At 41.3% G+C, this 11,191-nt stretch overlaps 1 non-coding gene across 1 annotated transcript; it reads left to right on the top strand.

Annotated features, from left to right (window-relative positions):
• Positions 1-3,124: 3,124 nt before the first annotated feature.
• Positions 3,125-3,197, top strand: Trnak-cuu (transfer RNA lysine (anticodon CUU)). Its single transcript has one exon. It is a non-coding gene; the product is annotated as a tRNA-Lys (tRNA).
• The last annotated feature ends 7,994 nt before the right edge of the window (positions 3,198-11,191 follow it).

Raw genomic sequence — 11,191 nt, 5'->3', positions numbered from 1 at the left:
CATACTTAACTCATTCGGGTTCACAGATACTGTAAATGGAGTTTTAATTCTTATCCTAAACTAATAAAAAAACCAAGATTAGGAGAAGAGAAGAGCCTGAAGTAAGGCCTCAAAATGGGTTATTTTGCAAAGGAAAGGTTACCTGCCTCCATGTATGCTGTCTCCCCTTCTTAGTCAAATCCATCCTTCCAGTGTCTAGCTAACAGCTAACCATAGGATTGAACCCAACTGCCTTTGATTTCTGAAATAAGTGCTGTCCCCTTAAGGTCTCATAACAGCACAGGAAGGTTTGTAAGACTGTCCCAGCAACAATTTAAAGCAATTCTAGGACACCAAAGATGCAGCAAATTTGGTTTATTGGTAATATAGATCGTTCCGATGGGACAAAATAATGTAGCATTAAAAAAAAAAAAAAACAGATTGGTGTACTCATGATGAATTTATGTGATATGGCACACACAGGCTTCTAGTTCTAAACACTTCATGCTCGGTGGGGTTTGGAGATTGTCTTGACCCTGAAACTAGCTGGAGGCTATGGGGCCTTGAAAGGACAAGACTTAATATTTCAGGACATCCTTGTACTTGGTCCCCACTGTTTACTGATTTCCTTACAGAGAATGAGCAGCCATCTACTCCTGCTGCCATGCCTTCCCCACATGAACAGAGAGAAGACCCTATACACACAGGTCGCTTGTATCACATGTGAAGGCATAAGTCACAAACAAACTCCCACAGCAGTTTAGAATTGTGATTAATAGAATGATTAGTTCTTGAAAGGGGAAAAACTTAGAGATCACAATCCCTTACTGTAGTAATATGGACGGTGGCAGGGTTGCGTCCCCAAATCCCCAGCCGCCTGGCTCGGCTAGCTTATGCCCCAAATAATTACACGGACACTGTATTCTTTTAAACACTGCTCTGGCCCATTTCTAATCATCTGTGTAGCGCCCCTAGGTGCGCTTACCGGGAAGATTCTAGCCTAAGTCCATCCTGGGTTGGAGCTTCATAGCGTGCGTCTTCCCTGGAGCAGGTAGCATGGCGTCTCCCCTGTGTCTGCTCCGGAGAGTAGAGCTGCGGAGTCTGACCTCACTTCCTATTCCTCCTGGCATTCTGTTCTGTCTACTCCTCCCACCTATCTTCTAAACAATGAAATGGGCTGAGGCAGTTCCTTTATTGCTTAGCCAATGAAATCAACAGATTGATATATGACACTCCCACATCACTTCCACTTTTTCTGTTTAAACAAAAAAAGGAAGGCTTTAACCTTAACATAGCAAAATTACATATAACAAAACAGTTATCAAGTAAAAATTACATCAGAAACATTCATACATATAACAAAATTAACCGTAAATCTCTATCAATAAAGCAAAATCTATACTAATGCAAATTATTCATGTCTATATCATATCCCCCTTTAAATGTAAAAGAACATTTATAAACTATATTTGGGAACATGGGTGCAGTTTTTTCTCTCCAAACTGCTTCCTGCTGAATGGGGGCACTGTTAATCAGATCATTTAGGGTGTAACCTGTCTGCCAGGTTTATCTCAGTTGGCAGTTGAGTGACGTAATTTTTTGAGGGCGTTCACAGGAACATTTCAGGAGGTCGTGGTCTATCATACCAAATCGGGATAGAAGAAATCCAAAGGGTCTGGTCCTCTGTGAAAACAAAAGAAGACTCTCTCCAAAGCATCATATCCTTAGACCCAAATTCTGATATCATACCCTCATGATATCCGTTCTGGTTCCACTGGGCAGCCCATATAATGAAATGTCTCTCTGTACTTAGCTCCTTCACAGTCAAAAATTTTAAAGAAAACACAATAATACAAAGAATCCAGACTCTCTGTGAATTTTTCATCTTTACGCGGCTTATTTTTACTCTATCACTATACTTTATTCTGTCTCTTTAAAGACTTTATCTTTTTTTTTTAAAACCATTAACTTTATTCTCTATATTCTTTTTCTTCTCTCTCCCAAGCCTACATACATTCATCCAACAGTGTGACTCGTTTAGTGGTCTGAATCTGTCCTATTGTGAATCTGCAATTTTTTACTATCCAGGAGCACTTTTGATTTGCGCCTTTAAATCACTAGGCGCTTAAGAATCTAAGCTGTGACATTCCTACGTTAACTTTTTGCTTTTTGAGCGCACATCTGTAGACCAGGCTGTCTTTGAACTCTCAGAGATCCGCCTGTCTCTGCCTCCCAGGCATTGGGATTAAAGGTGTTTGCTACTACACCTTGAACTCACAGAGATCTGTTTGTCTCTGCCTTCTAGGCACTGGGATTAAAGGCGTGTGCTACCACACCTTGAAGTCACAGAGGTCTATCTCCCTCTGCCTCCCAAGTGTTGGGATTAAAGGTGTGTACACACAACAACTCTCTTCCTTTTTTTTGTTTTTTGCTTTAAGAACTTCAACTTTCAGCTTGCATATATTTTAACACACTTTAAACCACTCAGAAATTTTCTCTGTCTTTGAATCTCTCTTTAACTGTATATCTCTTTTTTTCTGACCACGTGAGTCTTTAATTTGCCAAGCAATCTCAGTAGGACTAAAGGCATGGCTTTGCCAGCTAGATCCAGTCCATTCCTTAGCTTTCCAGCCTCATGGCAGATATACAGGCTGCAGCCATGTTTATAGCCACACCTATATGGCGGTTCAAGGTCCCTGCCAGCCAGCAAGCTACAACAGACAACACTCAAATCCTCTCTCGGTAGCTGGCCCTCCTGCCTCAAACAGTCAGAGTTTGCCCTGGCAGGATGGCCCAGAAAGCCGGCATTTTTAAACAGCGCAGCTTTTTTCCTGCTACGGCTGAAAACCGAAAAACATGCGTTCAGCTTTTCGTCAACACTGTTTAAGTGTTTCGTGGCAGGACCTCTTAATGAGCTGCAGGCTTTGCAGCTGAAGCTGAGTCAGGAAGCCTCTCTTAGATGAGGTGCTTGCTTGCCTCTAGCAAGTAGAGCAGACCCAAGAAATTGCCGTAAGAAACATGCTTTACTCTATTCTTTTCTAAGCTTTCTCAGGCTTTCTGTGGACTCAGTTAGCCACACGTCTGGGCGTCATTTGTAGTAATATGGACGGCGGCAGGGTTGCGTCCCCAAATCCCCAGCCGCCTGGCCCGGCTAGCTCAGTCGGTAGAGCATGGGACTCTTAATCCCAGGGTCGTGGGTTCGAGCCCCACGTTGGGCGCCATTTGTAGTAATATGGACGGCGGCAGGGTTGCGTCCCCAAATTCCCAGCCGCCTGGCTCGGCTAGCTTATGCCCCAAATAATTACACGGACACGGTATTCTTTTAAACACTGCTCTGGCCCATTTCTAATCATCTGTGTAGCGCCCCTAGGTGCGCATACCGGGAAGATTCTAGCCTAAGTCCATCCTGGGTTGGAGCTTCATAGCGTGCGTCTTCCCTGGAGCAGGTAGCATGGCGTCTCTCCTGCGTCTGCTCCGGAGAGCAGAGCTGCGGAGTCTGACCTCACTTCCTCTTCCTCCTGGCATTCTGTTCTGTCTACTCCTCCCACCTATCTTCTAACCAATGAAATGGGCCGAGGCAGTTCCGTTATTGCTTAGCCAATGAAATCAACAGATTGATATATGACACTCCCACATCACCTTACATAAGCCCTCTGCAGGATCAGAAAAGGAGCCTAGTAGCAGGAAGGGAAGCTCAAGCAAGAGATCAAGCTGAAGGTAGAAGTTGCTTTTTAAAAGAGAGAGAGACCACAACTCAATGGGCTGGTATCTCAGTGGCTATTCAGGAAACATCACAGAGAAAGGATCTGCTTCATGCATGAGAGTCACCGATGAGAGTCACCCTTTAAGAAAAAAACCCATCAAAACTCCCAATAACATCATCAGCATTCAACAACATGTCTATGATTTCTTTGCCTTGCCTTTGATTGTGCAGTAAATGATGCTGATAGTTAATCTGTGCAATTAATGCAAATTTCCTTGTAACTGACTAGACAGAATTGACAGGTTATCTTAAACACAGCAGGGAGTCACTCTACGATGGAACTGGTTCATCATCACCTGTGTGACAGTGACATAATTAAGATCTTTCCTTTGTCTATAAATCTCATTATGTTCAACATGATATGTTGTCATACAGATTTCTTAGGGTTTTGTCCCACTGGTGGTTTCCTTGGTATGTTACATAATTTTTGCCAGATCCAATCAGTTTTGCCATGCACTCTCAGCTCCATGTCATTGTGTTCCCCTCATGTTCCAGTCCAGGCATTTTAGACCTCTTGTAACTGTTGTAAGAGTATCTCATGTTCCACCTAAATGATTTAGGGTTTTATTTAGGCTGGGTTTTATCTTCCATCACTGAGTTCATTGACTTTCCTTGGGCGTAATTCCTTGGACACTGAGCCTAACTCCTGGGGGATTCCTCCAGTTATTTCTCCTTTCTTAGATAGTTTACACTCTCACTATTACTGTGAGAGTGTTTCTGTAGCAAATATTCTTCTCAAGATGAGAAGAAATTTCAATGTTACAATCCATTTGTTATTGTGATTTAAATACACACACACAAACACACACAAGTTAATGCACATACACTGATGATATCTCAATTAATGGGGCCATTCTGGGGATGTCAAGATCGATATCTCTCGAGTGGTTCTCAGAAGGCCATAGGGTGACCCTCTCTAGGTACTTAAGCAGGGAGGAGAAGTTGACCGCTCTGTGACATGTCCCTAGGAACTATGTGTGCCTTGTCCCATAGTCAGACTGATGACTGACTATCTTGAAAACCACCATGGAACTTTTGTTTGGCAAATGATGGAGATCAAGTCAGGGTCAAAATCAGAAAACTAGATGGAGCTTCCAAGCTCCAGTGGAAGAGCAGATGGATGGAGAAAAAGAGCAAGGATGTCAGGAATATAAGGGCTTGGTCCACACTATGAGACACTGTGCCTGAACTAAGGGGATTTCAACTAATCCAGTGACCTGGGAATGAAAGAACATGGGATCAAACTGTAAGCTCTGAATGTGGCTGACAATTGGGGCAGACGGAGAAGCCAAAGATAATGGCACTTGCAATTGTCTGCATATCATACACTGGCTTTTTGTGATCATATTTTTTGTGGATGCATACATTGCTAAATCTAGATGGATAAAGGGGGGCTTGGACTTCCCACAGCTCAAAGTACCCTGCCCTCTATTTGGACTGGTGTTTGAGTGGAGAGGTTTATTTGCGGAGCAAGAAGAATGTGGGAGGAGGAAGAGAAGTGGAAAGTTTGATAATTATTATTATGAAGTAATGGAAAAATCAATAGAAAATAACCAATCAGGACATTGGAGCTAGGAAAAAAAAACATTCATGTGAGTTGTTGACTCAAACCAAAAATTATTTTACAGAAAAAAAAACACATAAAGGCGTTGCGTTTTTGGAAAATATGACTCAAGTAATTGGGAAGAAGATTGGGGTTTTTATTTTGGGTCTTCATGGGGCTGTATGAGCAGCATTTTAGGACCTGTATCCTGGATATTTCTGGGGGTTAGTAGGGAAGAAACCTGGCTAGGAGGAGTTTTATGACATAAGTAGAGCCTTGATGATGTCACAAAGCTTTGGTTGGGGGTGGCAACTCTGTTCCACATGAAGCACTAGTCTTCTGTGAAGGTGGGCTTACTATCTTCACGGTGGCTGAGGAGGTCAGTTCAGCTCTTGGGCTCCACAACTGTTCAACCGAATTTCCAGAAGTTGGAATCTAGAGAGCCAAGATATTTTCTTTTGGTAAATATGTTTAGGAAGCAACTAGGACCACTGTAGTGAAAGAAAGGTTTCTTTCAAATCTGCTCTGGGTCCAAAATTTATGTCGTTAACAGCTCCTATATTTGATAGCTGGGGGACGATTAATGTCAGGTATTCTCCACACTCTATCTTTGCTAAAAATGTCCAATTCCTCAGTCCACTTAAATGGCAAAGATCCTCTTTGTCCATATGTGTTTTAAAAGATAATTATTTCTAATAGGTGCTGTTGCACAGATTAAGGTTTCTTTCTTTTGGCAGTTTGACTCACAGTACTCACTTCTCTAATGAAGATACAGAATATCTTTATGTAATCAACCTGCATCTGGATCAGGAGACACAATAGAGAGAGCCAGTGGACTGGAGTGCCATGACCTTGGGCAGGTGGTTATAGATCAGCCAACTAACCAGTAGCTTGAGTGGTAAGGAGAGGAGTGGCTGTTCTTTGAATTCTTTGCCATCTGTTCAGATATTTCTTTCTCACTTTAGGTATAGGCATAGCTTCCTCTCTCATTGATATAGTAAGTCAGGAAGTAGGTTTCTCAGAAGAGGTCAATTGCATTTTGCAGCAGGAATATGTCTCTGATACACATATACTGAGCTGTAGACAAGAGTTTGATAATTTTCCTATTAATTTCTTAAGAACATATTACATTTAGGTATCCAAATCTATTCATCCCTGCCTTTTTCACCTGCTCCAAAGTTATTCCTAAAAAGAGCCTTGACCTCACATCCTCACCTTCTTATCCTTGCAGGCACTTATGGTGGAGGAAACCACTTTGTGTCTGATTTAAACTGAAGAGTTCTTCCTATGCAGAGATTGGCAGCTATGAAGCCCAAGCACAGAAACAGAGCCAAGAGACAGAGGAACAGGAGTGCTGTGGCCTATCTCAGAAAGTCTCCCGCCATGATGAAGATGCCTCTTAGTATGAGTTGCATGCCACATCTCCAGAAGAAGAATGGGCCATCGCTCCAGAAGCAAAAACTTAGTAAGCCTTTTGAGGCCCTGGAGAATATTGTTGGCCGCAGAATTTCTCATGGCTGGAAGGAAGCCAATGAACCAGTCACCCATTGGAAAGCCATCATTCTAGATCAACTGCCAACATATCCCTCTCTCTATTTGTTGAAATATGATGGGATTGATTGTGTCTATGGCTTGGAGCTTCATAGTGATGAAAGGATTTTAAACCTGAAGATCCTGCCTAATAATGTGCCATTTCCTCAGGTGACAGACACTCATCGCTCAAACACCATAGTTGGCAGAGCAGTGAAACATACATTCATGGGCACAAATGGCTCTAAGAATGACTGGAACGGGATGGTCCTAGAAGAGGTGCCAATCATGAAGACCTGGTTTTATATTACCTACAAGAAAGATCCGGTCTTGTACATTTACCACCTCCTGGATGACTACCTGGAAGGCAACCTCCACATCATGCCAGGCTCTAAGGAAGAGTGGAGTGGTGTGGTCCCAGATGAGGTGCAGACCATAACGACCTGTTTCTACATTGTCAACGAGAATGATCCGGTCCTGTACCTTTACCACCATCATGATGATTCCATTGAAGGCAACCTCCACATCACGCCTGAATGTCCTCCAGGAGAGGTGACTTTGGAATTAGGCAGGGATTCCTTGGAGGGCAATAGAGTGCAGTACAACAAAAAAGATGGAACCCAAGAGATAGGTAAAATTATTTGCCACGTTCCCAACAAACCTTCTGTGTATTTCATCAAGTTTGATAATGACTTCCATATCTATGTCTATGATTTGGTGAAGATCTGTTAAAGTGAAATTCTCAAATTTTGAGGGGCAGACTTAATTCTCTCCTTGGGAATGTGTGTTTTCAGAGATACCTCAGGTCTTCTATGAATCCTGGTATCTTTTCCAATGGATTATTCTTTCTCAAAGAATAAAAATTTGTTAACATGTTGTGTTATTTGGTCAATGATGGATTGTGTTTGGTGGATGGGGCATCACAGAAATACATGCCTTAAAACAAAGCAGGATTTATGGTCTTTTCCCCTTGGAGAGTAAAGGACTGGGGATGCGTGGTGTGGTAAAAGACAAGATGGCTGTCAAGGAAGCAGTGGAGAGGGGACAAAAAGTTGTATGATCTCGGGGCGGTATGAAGCTTGAGGGAAAACCATGTCAAATGGAAAGATGTGACCGCTATCAGCGTGAGGTATTGGGATTTAAGTGGATAAAGAGTAGATTAATCAGGAAGGGACACAAATGTATACTCAAAATCAGAGAAAATTAGGTTTCATTTGATGAATGGTTTAATTCGTACTGGCTGTAAGTCAAAGGATGTTTGATCTCCACTAGAGCATGTTGCTTAGTGAAAAGTGTCTCCGCTCAGTTGCTCTTCTCCAGTAAGTTGGACATCAAGCTACCTACTTAGTTTTGACAGAATTCTGTCTGCCACCTACTTTGTCATGCCTGGATTCGGTATGCCTTGAACTCTCATAGGTCTTATCCATGCCATCCAACTCTTGTCAGTTCATTTAAATAATTGCCCTGCCATATCTGGAAAACAGTGTTCCCTTTCATTGATCATGTTCTGTAGGACTTGGGCTATAAAACTCATGAACACACTCACCCACACACAGGATAAACATGTACATATGATGCTCACTAGTGTGTGACATGCACACATATGATGAATGCACAGAACTCCATAATATCAGTAAAGTAGGGAATCCATGATGCTAGGTGGAGTCTGGCAAAGACCCCACACACCCATCAAACTGCCAAATACCAGTATGGTACTGATGTCTGACTCCCATCCTGTAAGGAACCTGCCGTCCTGTAACTGGGCTATTTTTGGTTCCTTCATCTTCACAAACTTGGTTAAAATGTTAGGGTTGTCAAATTCGGAGTTAGGGTCCAGCATGTAGATCAGCTGTCCCAGGTCAGGTGATTTGGCTACAATTTGGGTGAGAAATTGTACCAGGGAATTCTGGTACACCCTCTCCTCTTCTTCTCCCTGTCCTCATCATCACTCTTGTGGGTGGGCCTGGAGCACAAAGAAGGTAAAATGGAATAAGCCTCCTCCTTAGTGGAAAACCTTGTCAATCCTTAATTTGACCTGTCTCTCTGAGGGAATGTAGCACATTTTTTCCTACTAGGTCTCCTCATTCATTGGTTCACTCATTTTTCCAATGAATGATTGAATTCATCCATTCTTCCTTGTCTCTCTCTCTTCTTTCTTCCCTTCTTCCATTTCCCCCTTGATTGTAGAAATTTGAGCAGCAGGGCTGCATCCCCATTTGGGCCGCCTTGTAAGGTTATGCTCCGAAATAACAACACAAAACTATTCATTTCAACACTGCCTGCCCCATTATTTTCAGCCTCTTAACCCATGTCTAATAATGTATGTTGCAGCACGAGGTGCGCTTAGAAGGAAAGATTTAGCATGTCTGACCTGGTGGCTGGCTGTATCGCCATCTGCCTCAGAGTGCAGAGCTACCATTTCTGCCCATGGGAGAGGTGCATGGCATCTCTAAGCTCAATTCCTATTCCTCCCAGCATTCTCTTATGTTTATTCCACCCACCTATGTTTTAACCTTTCAGGCCAAACAGTTTCTTTATTTAATTAACCAATGACCTATACTCCATCATTACTCCTATTTCTGTTTAAACAAGAACGGAATCTTTAACTTTAACATAGCAAAATTACATATAACAAAACAGTTATCAAGCAAGAATTACAGTTACAATATTTATATCTATTTTACCTTTTATCATAACAATGGAAAACTATAGCTATCTATCTATTTTTCAACTACATCAGAGACTCCAGAATAATACAGTATTACCTAAGCAAACAAAAAGTAAGCCATTTTCAAACTCTAGAAATGACAGAGACATCTCGCTGCCTGGACAGTCACCCAAAGTTCCTCTGTACCGTTGGTGTTACCATCCTCAACCTACAGGCCCATAGTTTCCAGCAGACATTTCCATGAAGCAGGAAATTTCAAAGGCAGTCACTATCTGCTTGTCTTGAAGAATGTTTTGCTGACACTTTCCTGAATCAGGAACACGAAAAGATCATCTCGCCTTTAGGCAAGTTCAGTAGTCCTCTCTCTGAGTGTTTTCTGTGTACAGTTTATGCAACAATCCAGGCAAGAGCAGTTTCTTCCCCAAATGGCTATCAAACTCCATAAGGATCCTTTTTGATGCCCATCTTTTTCCTGAAGTAGATATGTGCTGCCAAGAGTAGAGTGTCTCACTGTCATGAAAAACCCTAAGGTACTAAAACATTAAATACCCTATTTCGTAGTCTAGAGAGATATGAATAATGCCTATCTAACTGAAATATATATATATATATATATATATATATATATATATATATATATATATATGTAGCTAGAAAATCTAACTAACATGACTACAAACTTGACTATTATTAATGATTATCCATTAATAACCTATATACATTATATTTTTAAATGAACTACACAATCACAATACCTTAATGAAGATCAAAAATGCATATACATGTAACAAAATTGACCTAAAATTTCTATCAGTAAAGCAAAATCTATACTAATGCAAATATTCATATCTATATCACATCCCACTTTAAATGTAAAAGAACATTTATAAGCCATATTTGGGAACGTGGGTGCAGTTTTTTCTCTCCAAAATGCTTCCTGCTGAATGGTGGCATCATTATTGATTTATCTCAGTTGGCAGTTGAGCGAAGCAATTTTTTAAAGGTGTTCACAGCAACCTTTAAGTAGGGCGTGGTCCATCCTACCATATTAGGATAGAGGCATCCACAGACTATCACCCTCTGTGAAAACAAAATAGAAACTCCTTTCCAAAGCATCATGTCCTTAGATCCAAATTTCAAAGTCAAGGCATTTTCAAAATATCTATGTTGGATTATTTCAGCAGCTTTTATAAAGAAACATCTTTTAGCAGCTATTGCTACTGCCTCAAAATTCAAATGATTCAAAAAGAGCATAATAGCATACAATATCAAAATTCGCTGTGAATTTTCCATCTTTGTGCGCTTCAATTTAACCTCTATTTTGATAATTTTTCCTTTTTATTTTTTGCCTTTTAGGCAGGGTCTCTGTATCTTTGACCTGGAATAACTCTGTATACCTGTCTGTCCTTGTAGTCTCAGAGATCTGCCTCTCTCTGCCTTTCAGGCATTGGGATTAAAGGTGTATGCTACTACACATTGAACTCACAAAGATCTGTTTGTCTCTGCCTTCAAGGCACTGGGATTAAAGGCGTGTGCTACCTCACCTTGAAGGTACAGAGGTCAATCTCCCTCTGCCTCCCATGTGTTGGGTTTACAGGTGTGTACTACCACACCCAACAACTCTCTTCCTTTTTTTAACTTTAAGAACTTCAAATTTTAGCCTGCACATAGTTTTAACACACTGTAAATCATTTAAAAATTTTCTTTG

This window comes from Microtus pennsylvanicus, chromosome Y (genome assembly GCF_037038515.1).
Source record: "Microtus pennsylvanicus isolate mMicPen1 chromosome Y, mMicPen1.hap1, whole genome shotgun sequence".
In the NCBI taxonomy this organism is placed as follows: Eukaryota; Metazoa; Chordata; class Mammalia; order Rodentia; family Cricetidae; genus Microtus; species Microtus pennsylvanicus.
The sequence above is the reverse complement of the archived record's forward strand: the minus strand, read 5'-3'. Positions and strand labels throughout refer to the sequence as shown.